General features: G+C 42.6%; 1 protein-coding gene across 4 annotated transcripts in view; it reads right to left on the bottom strand.

Annotated features, from left to right (window-relative positions):
• WWP1 (WW domain containing E3 ubiquitin protein ligase 1) overlaps positions 1–13307 on the bottom strand; it is a 150875-nt gene that overhangs the window by 119826 nt on the left and 17742 nt on the right. For all 4 annotated transcript variants that reach the window (XR_001919118.1, XM_018058181.1, XM_018058180.1 and 1 more), the window contains exon 2: positions 5730–5824. The gene's annotated coding sequence lies outside the window, so the exon portion shown is untranslated. The remainder of the gene's footprint in view (positions 1–5729; positions 5825–13307) is intronic.

Here is a 13307-nt window from a genome sequence, read left to right as displayed (position 1 = left end):
ACTGGTTGCAAATAGGAAAAGGAGTACGTCAAGGCTGTATATTGTCACCCTGCTTATTTAACTTCTATGCAGAGTACATCATGAGAAACGCTGGGCTGGAAGAAACACAAGCTGGAATCAAGATTGCCGGGAGAAATATCAATAACCTCAGATATGCAGATGACACCACCCTTATGGCAGAAAGTGAAGAGGAACTAAAAGGCCTCTTGATGAAAGTGAAAGAGTAGAGCGAAAAAGCTGGCTTAAAGCTCAACATTCAGAAAACGAAGATCATGGCATCTGGTCCCATCACTTCATGGGAAATAGATGGGGAAACAGTAGAAACAGTGTCAGACTTTATTTTGGGGGGCTCTAAAATCACTGCAGATGGTGACTGCAGCCATGAAATTAAAAGATGCTTACTCCTTGGAAGAAAAGTGATGACCAACCTAAATAGCATATTCAAAAGCAGAGACATTACTTTGCCAACAAAGGTCCATCTAGTCAAGGCTATGGTTTTTCCTGCGGTCATGTATGGATGTGAGAGTTGGACTATGAAGAAAGCTGAGCACAGAAGAATTGATGCTTTTGAAGTGTGGTGTTGGAGAAGACTCTTGAGAGTCCCTTGGACTGCAAGGAGATCCAACCAGTCGATTCTGAAGGAGATCAGCCCTGGGTGTTCTTTGGAAGGAATGATGCTAAAGCTGAAACTCCAGTACTTTGGCCACCTCACAGAAAGTGTTGACTCAATGGAAAAGACTCTGATGCTGGGAGGGATTGGGGGCAGGAGGAAGAGGGGACGACAGAGGATGAGATGGCTGGATGGCATCACTGACTTGATGGACCTGAGTTTGAATGAACTCCGGGAGCTGGTGATAGACAGGGAGGCCTGGAGTGCTGTGATTCATGGGGTCGCAAAGAGTTGGATACGACTGAGCGACTGAACTGAATTGAATGAACAATTCTAGGTACATACTACAAAAATTTTGCACTGATACTTGTTCCAAATTTAAGCATTCTTCATAATAAAAGCCATCACCAATACGCTCAAATGTTCACTGGCAGAAAAATGGTTAAAAGAATTAGGCTAATACACAATGGAACATTATACAGTAGTGAGAATGAATGAACTATAGCTGTAGGCAACAACATGAATGGATCTTAGAAAACATAATAGTAAATGAAAATAGACAAACAGGAGTTCAAAGCAGTAGCATCTTTCTTTCACTGAGTCTCACCTCCAAGACTTAATGTTCTACACTGAGCATCAAGGAAGACTTCCAATTCTTAATGACAAAGAAATGAATTCTTTTCGCAGTTACCATAGCCTCATCTTTTGCTACGTATTTCTTCTGAAAATGCTACAATTACACAATGGAAAAAAATCCAGAAACATGGGAACTCTGTGGATCCTGTGTCTCAAGAGCTTACGTGATCAGTATGAACAACTGACTGAGGCCCACTGAGGAACTGCTGAGGTGCAAAGGGCAAGCAAACGACAGTCACCACTCTTCAAGGAGGACGCTATGAATCTAAGCTATGAATCTAACTGAAACATTCTTCACAAATTGAAGAAACCACTGTGTGGAGATACATCTGGCTACACTTCTGCACTCTGAGTAAGGAGCTTTCTTTTATATATGGTACAGCAATATCCACATCATACAAAAATAAGTCTCCATGGCTATTTTCTTGTTATAACTTTGAATATGCACTGAGCCTTTTCTATCATTCTTTTATGATGCTTGGATATTTTCATTGAAATATAAAGATCTGTTTATAAACTAGACTTTTCTTAAAACATCATTTGTGCAAGCTTTAAAAAGACTCTAAACATAATATTAAATTCAAAATAAAGAAACCTATCTGTGGTAATACTATTTTTTTAAAAAGATAATTAAAAAAAAATTGAAAATGGCAGTTACTTCAGGGGTTGGGGAAGGGCAGGAATATAGGTAACAGAGGTACTCACAGGCAGCTCTTTAACTGTGTTGGTACTGACCCAGTTCTGAGCAGAGTAACTGTGGTTCCCAAAGGTTCGCTTTTGTTATTAACTTCCGTATATTAACACAATCCAGAACTAGCATGTTCAAATTACAGAATTTTAAAAAGTGTAAAAAATACATGATGAGAAGCAAGTAGACACAGAAAAGTGTCGATCATTAATTCATCAGATGAGGTAGGGAGTACGCCTGCAGCCTGATATGGCAAACCAGGAAAAGCCACGGCGTTCCCACAGATGGTGTGTAATTAGTCTTCCAAGAAAAAGGAGGTACTTCTTCCCCTGAACAGTAAATGAGGGATCGAAGGATAAGTGAAGATATGAATTAATCTGGAGGTAGATTAAAAGAAAATTGAGGGACTTTATTAGTGAATTAGACTAAAAGGTCACTGCTGAGGATAAAGACTGAGGAAGAGTTATTTAAAAAGAACTGTAAAGTTTAAAACGCTGTGCAGACTGTGAAACTGCCAACTAGGCAAAAGACTGTTCGCGCAAACTGCTTAAAACTTTTTCTGTACCCAGATTTCCGCCCCCAAGCTATTCCTCCCTTTCTTCTATACAGACCAGTCCTCGGACTCTAGAGTGCATGCCTCTAGTCACCAGTAAGTGAAAATTTAAACTTCAAGTGATAAAAATGGTTCAAAAACAGTACTACTTTGCCTTAACAGGCAAGATACACAGCAAACAAAATCATCTACTTCAACAATTAGCTTTCATATTTCATTTAATAACAAAGTTGCATGGCACTTAAGGGCGTCCCAGGGGGTGCTAGTGGTATGTGCCTGGGAATGCAGGAGACCTAAGACACAAAGTTTTGATCCCTGGGTCGGGAAGATCCCCTGGAAGAGGGAATGGCAACCCTCCAGTATCCTTGCTGGGGAAGCCCATGGACAGAGGAGCCTGGCGGGCTACAGTCCATAAGGTCGCAAAGAGTCAAACACGACTGAAATGACTCAGCAGGCACGTACTTAAAATACACGTAAAGTACTGCTACATACCTAATTTTTTAATGTGATAATGAATTTTTTACTGAAGTATAGCTGATGTGCAATATTATGTAAGTTATAGATGTACAGTATAGTTTCATAATTTTTAAAGATTATGCTCCATTTATAATCATTTTAAAATAGTGGCTGTATTCCCATGTGTACAGATATATCCATGTAGCTTATTTTATACATAATAGTTGATACCTCTAAATCTCCTATCTTTATATTGCCCCTCCTCCTTCCCTGTCAACACCAGTAACTGCTAATTCATTCTCTGTATCTCTGAGTCTTTCTTTTCTGTTACATTCACTAGTTGGTTGCTTTGTTAGATTCCACATATAAATGATATCATACAGTATGTCTTTGTCTGACTTATTTCACTGAGCATAATACCCTCCAAGTTCATCTGCTGATACAAATGGCAAAATTTCATTCCTTTTTATGGCCGCTTAAAATGTATACCCCATTGTACATATACACGCACACACACCCATCATATTGTCTTAATCTACTTACCTGCTGATGGACACTTAGGTTGCTTCTGTATCTATATACATTCTTTCAGTTCAGTCACTCAGTCGTGTCCGACTCTGCGACCCCATGAACTGCAGCACGCCAGGCCTCCCTGTCCATCACCATCTCCCGGAGTTCACTCAGACTCACGTCCATCAAGTCAATGATGCCATCCAGCCATCTCATCCTCGGTCGCCCCCTTCTCCTCCTGCCCTCAATCCCTCCCAGCATCAGAGTCTTTTCCAGTGAGTCAACTCTTTCTGTGAGGTGGCCAAAGTACTGGAGCTTCAGCTTTAGCATCATTCCTTCCAAAGAAATCCTAGGGTTAATCTTCAGAATGGACTGGTTGGATCTCCTTGCAGTCCAAGGGACTCTCAAGAGAGAGTCCTCTCCAACACCACAGTTCAAAAGCATCAATTCTTTGGCACTCAGCCTTCTTCACATTCCAACTCTCACATCCATACATGACCACAGGAAAAACCATAGCCTTGACTAGATGGACCTTAGTCGGCAAAGTAATGTCTCTGCTTTTGAATATACTATCTAGGTTGGTCATCACTTTTCTTCCAAGGAGTAAGCGTCTCTTAATTTCATGGCTGCAATCACCATCTGCAGTGATTTTGGAGCCCCCCAGAATAAAGTCTGACACTGTTTCTACTGTTTCCCCATCTATTTCCCATGAAGTGATGGGACCAGATGCCATGATCTTCGTTTTCTGAATGTCGAGCTTTAAGCCAACTTTTTCGCTCTCCTCTTTCACTTTCATCAAGAGGCTTTTTAGCTCCTCTTCATTTTCTGCCATAAGGGTGGTGTCATCTGCATATCTGAGGTTATTGATATTTCTCCCAGCAATCTTGATTCCAGCTTGTGTTTCTTCCAGTCCAGCGTTTCTCATGATGTACTCTGCATAGAAGTTAAATAAGCTGGCTGACAATATATAGCCTTGACGTACTCCTTTTCCTATTTGGAACCAGTCTGTTGTTCCATGTCCAGTTCTAACTGTTGCTTCCTGACCTGCATACAGACTTCTTAAGAGGCAGGTTAGGTGATCTGGTATTCCCATCTCTTTCAGAATTTTCCAGTTTATTGTGATCCACACAGTCAAAGGCTTTGGCATAGTCAATAAAGCAGAAATAGATGTTTTTCTGGAACTCTCTTGCTTTTTCCATGATCCAGCGGATGTTGGCAATTTGATCTCTGGTTCCTCTGCCTTTTCTAAAACCAGCTTGAACATCAGGGAGTTCACGGTTCACACATTGCTGAAGCCTGGCTTGGAGAATCTTGAGCATTACTTTACTAGCATGTGAGATGAGTGCAATTGTGTGGTAGTTTGAACATTCTTTTGCATTGCCTTTCTTTGGGACTGGAATGAAAACTGACCTTTTCCAGTCCTGTGGCCACTGCTGAGTTTTCCAAATTTGGTGGCATATTGAGCGCAGAAGAACTGATGCTTTTGAACTGTGGTGTTGGAGAAGACTCTTGAGAGTCCCTTGGACTGCAAGGAGATCCAACCAGTCCATTCTGAAGGAGATCAACCCTGGGATTTCTTTGGAAGGAATGATGCTAAAGCTGAAGCTCCAGTACTTTGGCCACCTCATGAGAAGAGTTGACTCATTGGAAAAGACTCTGATCCTGGGAGGGATTGGGGGCAGGAGGAGAAGGGGACGACTGAGGATGAGGTGGCTGGATGGCATCACAGACTCGATGGACATGAGTCTGGGTGAACTCCGGGAGATGGTGATGGACAGGGAGGCCTGGCGCGCTGCGATTCATGGGGTCGCAAAGAGTCGGACACGACTGAGTGACTGAACTGAACTGAACTGAATGACCTGAGGAGTTCCTCTTTTGGTATCCTATCATTTTGCCTTTTCATACTATTCATGGGGTTCTCAAGGCAAGAATACTGAAGTGGCTTGTCATTCCCTTCTCCAGTGGACCACATTCTCCACCATGACCTGCCCGTCTTGGGTTGCCCTGCGGGCTTGGCTTGGTTTCATTAAGTTAGGCAAGGCTGTAGTCATAGTGTGATTAGATTAACTAGTTTTCTGTGAGTATGGTTTCAGTTACATTCTTTAATATGAGCATTACAGTGACATCATGTGAGTAGGGAGGTACTGTGGCTCAGAAGTGTTAAAAGTCCACAACCATAGTCTTTATGACAATGCATTCTCAGTCTACATAGGTATACTTAACTCTCAACAGGTCTGGAGTTTAACTGCTAAATATAGTCTTAGTTAATCACTTACTTTGTACCAGGAACTGTTCTAGATACTGGAGATATAAAGATGAGTAAGACACGATTCCTTCTTCCACGGAGCTCATAGTCTAGTGAGGAGACAACCTATAAACAGAAAAACAACTTTCAGCGTGACAGTTACTAAAACAGATGCAAAATGGCAACCACTACATCTGGGGCACACGAGAGAAAGTGGGTGACTCAGTCAGGAAGAGGTTCATAGAGAAAGAAACCTTCAAATAAACCGTGTGTTAGAGCGCAATTCTTCAATAATGAATCACAGAAAACACGGAGCATTCAGAGAACTGTTGGTAAGACTGATGCAAAGGGAGGAGGCCCACATGCAAACAGTAATCTAAACTATAAAGAACCCTATGGGATAGTTCATATGGTATCCAAAATAAACAAAGCACAGTAGTTTAAAGTTTAAAGCTTATCCTGAAGGTAAGACTGATAGGTTTCCATAACAAGAACTGCATTTTAGAAAAATACTTCAGTAGAAATGGGTCCAGATTTAAAGTAACAAGTTGATCTGAACCAGAGCACTGGCTATGAGAAGGAGAAAGCTCAGCATACATGTAAGATCTGTGACAGATGATTACGGATAGCTGAGTCTTAGAAGGAAGGAGGATTTCACACAACTAAAATGTCCCACTTCGCTATCTGGGTGGACAATGGAGCCATAACCAGGATAGAGAACAGAAGAGAAACAAATTGTGGAAGACAACATGCCGTAGAGTTTTCAAGGGCCAATTCTGCAGTCAGACTATTTGAATTTCATTTCCAATTCTGCCACTGAAACAGCTGTGTGACCAGTCGTGGCAAAAGAAAAAAACAAAGTCTGAGTTTTAACAAACTTTTGAGTGAACTGGTTACTCGTCCAAATTAACTTAGGTCATAACATATATGGCCAATTATATGTAAGCTGATTATGTGCAGTTCAATCCTTTAAAAATATCAGAGTTGTATAAGAGCTCATTACTATTCAACTGCAGAGAACAGCAGGAGTCCTGAATGTAGATAATAAACGACATTTCCAGTCCTCCAAGGTTACAGACCTATCAACACCTCACTCAGAAAATATACCTTAATTGCCTGCTTACTTTAAGACGTCATTCTTGAGTCAGAAGCAAAATTTTAAAAAAAAAATCCAACAGATCTGATTCATTTTGCATACTATGCACAGCATTACGGATTAGAAAAGCCAGAGAAATATCATGTATCCATCTGCCTGGATCAATTAATAAATATACTTAGTGACTGCCTAGTCTATTAAAGTGGGTATGGCAAGGACACAAAAGTGGTCCCTGTTTCCACACTGGTACTCTAGTTTGAGGACGATAATACACAGGTAACATCCCAGCAACAAGACAGGATGGTATATACCAGTTGATAAAGAAAGTTAGTCCAATGGACGTGGAACTTGAAAGGTTAAAAAGCCATTTAGGCAACAAAATTTAAAATTTAAAACTCAATGAATTTTAACAATGAATTAAAATTTAAAACACACAATTTAAAACTCCATGAATGTGGCAAAGATAGACAGACCATCCAGGCTGAGTCCTGCTTCTTGGGCATGTCTCAGTCCTGGGTACATGGGGACCCTAAAGGGTAACCTTAAAAAACAATGCAATGCTCTAACTGCAGAGATAGCTTTTGGATGTATCTCAAGAATATTTCACTAGTAGAATCCTGATATTATAAAGCACACTTCTGTTAGGTTTTACAGTTTCTGTAGGACCGAAATATTCAGAAAGGAAAGATCCATTTTATCTGGACTACGTATCACCAGGCCTCGGTTTCAAAGCCCAGGTGAATGCACGTGGGCAGAAAGGGAGAGGAAGGAGGAAAACCCTTCTCAGTACCCAGTGCCTTTCAACTTCAGAATCGTTCCCTTTCATCGCACTCTCCGAATGGTCACCACTAGGTCTCCTATGATTCCGAGACTACTTCCGCCTTCCCGGGCAGCCTCTGAACACAGTCCTAAGGCTCCTCCGCACTTGAGGTCGCCACCCTCGCTCCAGCCTCGGCATCTGCGCCAACCCTGGGTCTGGCCCCCTTCCATCTCACCAACGGCAGGGGCGACCCCGTGCCGGGCTCCGGGAGCTGCGTCCAGCACTGCACTGCCTCTTCAGCGCCTGTCCAAGGAACTCGAGCCCCTGGGACCCCCAGCTCCCCGCCGGCCGAGAGCACCCCTACCTACTACCTACGGCTGCACAGCACTTCCCAGTTACACATTCACATTCCCATCTCAAGGAAACAGGCTAAGTACAACCATTTCAAATGTTAACACTGCAACATTAACATTATTCTCTTTTTATTGAGTTGAATTTTAATTTTTAAAAATTTACTTATTTTTAATTGAAGGATAATTGCTTTACAGCCTTGGTTTCTGCCAAATATCAACATGGTACACGTGTGTCCCCTCCCTCCGGAACCTCCCTCGCCATCCCACCGCTCTCATGTGACCAAGCCCCATGCTCCCGGAGTCATAGAGCAAATTCCCACTGGCTACCTATTTCACATGTGGCAATGTGTGTGTCCATGTTACTCTCTCCATACGTCCCCCCGCCCCCTTCCTCCGTCACCCTCCGTGTGGTAAGTCTGTTCTCTATGTCTGTGTCCACATTTCTTCTCTATTTTCTACAGGGCTTTCTTCCCAGGAGCCCTCAACCACTGTGCCTTTTCCTCTACCTTCAAATTAACTTGGTGCTGAGGTCTCAGTGTGTACTTTTAATTATTTGGGATAGAACCTAGATGATTTCTTAAAACTTTACTTGTCTGCACTAACCTCTCTGTATAAACTTCACTGATTAATCCTTTAAAAGCAAAGCAGAGGAATTTCACCCTCCTGATCATCTGCAAGTGCCACTGAGGGAAAAGGAATAACGCCTTTGACCCGTGCAACTACGGTGCCTGGAAGAGCACTTGCAGTATCTGCCAGACAGTGGACTAACGAAGACCGGCATCCACAGGAACTTTTTATCCTCCAACTGTAGTCTGGGTGCTTTGTCTTTCATCTGAAAGTGCCTATTTCATCATAGGATCTAATAATCACAACTTCCTCTCTTCCACCTTTCCGCATCTGCCTTCCACCCTTCTGTACTTGCAGTAAACGTCAAAGTTTATTTTAGCGCCCAATACAAGCCAGTTTATGGGAAGAACACAGGAGGTGTTTTTTCTTTAAATGATGAAAATGTATTTATCTTCAAAATGTCAAATTTCTTAAGTCTGTACTAATATCCAACTCTTATTATTTATCTCCACCCAGTTTCAGATTCTCACACTATGTGACCATCATGCTCTCAACTCACTCTGTGTAATCAACCTACTCAATCAGTTACCTAATTAATAAAAATTTCTTTTCTTTCTCAAATCTTCAAATACTTGTATTGTTACTGCATTTCCCTTGCTGTAACAGTCAAAAGCCTCGCTGAATTTAACCTTATGCCTCCTCAAATTATCACGACACACACCCTTATACCTACTGCCCATTAATTCCCTGCAATTTATTTCCTAGTTTATTTCCTACAACTTTACTCACTAAACTTCAAGTCAGCAAAATTTACAAGATCTTCCTGTCAGTACAGAATGCAAATTCCTTCCCCAAAAAAGCAATTAATAATCAACAACAGACTTTGTACTTCCTGGTGGTTCAGACCAGGAAGTAAAGAATGCGCCTGCAATGCAGGAGACTTAGGTTTGATCCCGGGGTGGGGAAGATACCCTGGAGAAGAGAAAGGCAACGCACTCCAGGATTCTTGCCTGGAGAATCCCGCGGACGGAGGAGCCATGGAGGGCTACAATCCACCGGGTTGCAAAGAGTCAGACAACACTGAGCGACTAATGCTTTTACTTTACACTAGAGGCTAAGCTAGCAGTAACTATAACACACAAAAAGTAAAGGCCAGTTGAGAGATCAAATATCAAAGATATTTCCATTTGGAGCTGACAGAAATACTGAGTTCTGCCCTTTCCCAAGTCAGTTCTATTCAGTTCAGTTGCTCAGTTGTGTCCAACTCTGCAACCCCATGAATCGCAGCACGCCAGGCCTCTCTGTGTCCATCATCAACTCTCGGAGTTCACCCGAACTTATGTGCATCGAGTGGGTGATGCCATCCAGCCATCTCATCCTCTGTCGTCCCCTTCTCCTCCTGCCCCCAATCCCTCCCAGCATCAGGGTCTTTTCCAATGAGTCAGCTCTTTGGTGAGGTAGCCAAAGTACTGGAGTTTCAGCCTCAGCCTCAGTCCTTCCAGTGAACACCCAGGGCTGATCTCCTTTAGAATGGACTGGTTGGATCTCCTTGCAGTCCAAGGGACTCTCAAGAGTCTTCTCCAGCACCACAGTTCAAAAGCATGAATTCTTTGGTGCTCAGCTTTCTTCACAGTCCAACTCTCACATCCATACATGACCACAGGAAAAACCACAGCCATGACTAGACGGACCTTTGTTGGCAAGGTAATATCTCTGCTTTTTTAATATCTAGGTTGGCCATAACTTTCCTTCCAAGGAGTAAGCGTCTTTTAATTTCATGGCTGCAATCACCATCTGCAGTGATTTTGGAGCCCAAAAAAATAAAGTCTGACACTGTTTCCACATCTATTTCCCATGAAGTGATGGGACCAGATGCCAAGTCAGAGGTTAGTAAAAAACAAAACAAAACAAAACTACATTTTATAGCAAACAATATAAAACTCTCAACATCTAGTAACGTTAGAAGTTAGAAGAAACCCAACTCAGATCCTGTCAACAAGTAAACTTTCACTGATAGAAGTCCTTTAGTCGGGCTGATGTGGGTGGGAGGAGGAAGAGAGTAACAACAATTGAAAATAAACTATCACTTAACAGAGGCAAGTCTGAATCTGAACTTTTGCACCCACATTTACTAAGAGACAGCATAACAATAGTTGAGAGAGTAAATTCTGCAGCCAGATTGTCTAGGTTCAAATCCTGGTTCCACTACTGGCAAGCTCCCTTACCCTACACTGCCTCCGTTTTTATATCTATAAAATAATGGTACCTACCTCATAGATTTATTAAGAGAATTAAATGAGTTAATATTGACAAATGGTTAAGAAAAGTGTCTGGCTTACAAAGGCTTAATATATATATAAACTGACATAACCTTCAACAAGTAACTTAACCTCTCTCAGCAGCAGATGTCTTAGGAGAAATTACTATTATTTTGTGAATTATAATGTGATATATAAATACTAAATTATTAAGCACATAACACAGGAAAACATTAAATATAAAACAATGAAAAAGCATTTATAGAAAAATATAATCTTGCTTATTGCAATTCTATCAATAAATTTTTCTGAACAGTGAGTGAGGTTGCTTTTAAACTCAACTCTTTGGCATTCTGAGACAATCACTCCATCTACCATATTTTAAATAATTTCTGAGGGAGATTCTTATAAAAATATATTATGCAATACCCTGTTCCTAGTATTGAGTCTCTGAAAATGAAGACTACCTTCCTTTCCAAAGTGACTGAGTACCTACACATCTTTCACCTCTTAAATATACTCTCTCCTCCCATTTATACCCTCTTCTTTTCGGCCCTCAAACTGACCTGAGGCTTATGTTATTTAAAAAAACAGGAAGACACTAGGAAGAAAAACCAAATGCTTTGATCAAATAACCCCTTAAAGGCACAGCCAGCCTTCTTTCTCACCTTCTGCTCACTTCTGCACCCGTGCAGTTTGGCTGCCGTCTCACCCTCTGCTGAAACATCTCCCTCTCCTTCCGAGACCAAACGGCCACCTCACACCCACTCTCTCCTGCAGCTCTCCGCACCGTCAGAGATCCACTCAATAAACACGGACCAGGCCTCCACGCGCTCCCTAATGAAATCCTGACTCAGGCCTCTAACTTTTCCAGTAAAAGACAATCAGTTTGCCATGGGACAAAACAGAGCTGATCAGTAAACAAAGCAGGTAGCAGGTATCTGATAATCAAAGTAGGTAGCAATAATCAAATCAATAATCAAAGTAGGCATCTTTTAACACTTCTGAATTAAGTCATTCAGCACATAAATCTACTAATGCATGTTTTCAGGTAGTATGTTAGACACTAGGAATACAAAACTCATCTCTGATATGCTCTTTGCCCTCCGTGAGTTTATAATTTAACCGTAAAAACAGACAAGGCAGTTAGCAGCGTCAAGCTGACAGGGCGGTGCAGAGAATATAGCAGAAATACAGAGGAAGGGCGGGCTTCCCCAGGAGCCTCGACTCAGTGGTTAAGAATCCGCCTGCCCACAGAGGAGACGTGGGTTCAGTCCCTGGGTTGGGGAGATCCTCTGGAGAAGGCAACGGCAACCCACTCCAGTATGCTCACCTGGGAAATCCCACGGACAGAGGAGCGTGGTGGGCTACAGTCCACGCGGTCACAAAGAGTCAGACATGCCTCGGCGACTGAACAGCAGCAGCAGAGGGGCATCTAAGTCAGACTCTGTGCGACAGTGACGAGGCGCCTGGAAAGGCTTGAGAGATGGTCAGCAGCAGAGATGAGCGGTGCAGGACTCCTTCGTCAGGCTGTCCATACAAGGGCAAAGAGTGCTCTCAAGCCCTTCCGTACTCAGAGAAGACCACCAATATGGACAGTGAATACATCACTGATTCCGCTCAGCAAAGTTTGTGGAGAGTGAGTCTCAAGAGATGAGCCCTTAAGGGAGCGAGAAAGCAGCTGCCCCTAAAGAGTACTGAGAAAGCCACTGAGCACCACTGCATTTTCATCAGGGAAGGACTCCCACTCTGGAAGAACTGCTCTAACAGTGTTGTGAGGGGAGCCTGACAGTGGGCTAGGCTGGAAAGGGACTAAAAACAGAGGAAGCAGCAGAGATAGTAAGTCCAGAATCTGTAATAACTGGTGGACTAATCAGATGCAGGGATAAAAGAGATTACTTCTCACCATCTCCAATATCATCTTCTTCTCCAAGCTTCATGATTTTTCACCTAGACTGCAGCACGTGGTCTCCCGGCCCCGCCTCTCGACTCCTCCTCTCACGTCATATGCCTGCTTGCCCTCACATCCATCCCCGATCCAGGGTCAGAGCGAGCTTTCCAAAGCAGGATCATCGCAAAAGCTCTTTCACTCTCCAAAGGTCTCTCATTCTAACTCCAAAAAACCCAAACTCAAACCTGGTTCCATGTGGCCTGCTGCCCCTGCAACTCGCACCTCTCTCCTCCTCTTTGCACTTTTGTTTTCCCTGCTCCATCTGACAGTCCCTCGGCTACCTTCTCAGCCTCAGGTCTCCACTCAAATATAACCCATCCAAAAAGAATCTCGTTAGCCCAGGCACAGAAAGAGCCCCGCTCCTTCAACTCTACCACCTCACCCTATTTTATCTTTCCTAGTAATTCTCATTTATGTTCAGTTATTTTACCCTCTTACTTCTATCTCCAACCTTGTATCTACCTCCAAGGGCAGAAATTCTCTTATTCATTCCCAGAACCCAGGCTAAAGCCTGACTGAGCGAAAGCCCCCCAAAATTATTACTGACCAATTAAGACAGAGCTCAGAAAATAGATGCTGGAGGTAAATGTTTGCATGACATCCCATAAGCAGGAGCTCAGGAAC

Source organism: Capra hircus, chromosome 14, assembly GCF_001704415.2.
Source record: "Capra hircus breed San Clemente chromosome 14, ASM170441v1, whole genome shotgun sequence".
NCBI classification, from domain to species: domain Eukaryota; kingdom Metazoa; phylum Chordata; class Mammalia; order Artiodactyla; family Bovidae; genus Capra; species Capra hircus.
Note: the sequence above shows the minus strand (reverse complement) of the source record. Positions and strands in the feature narration are given on the sequence as shown.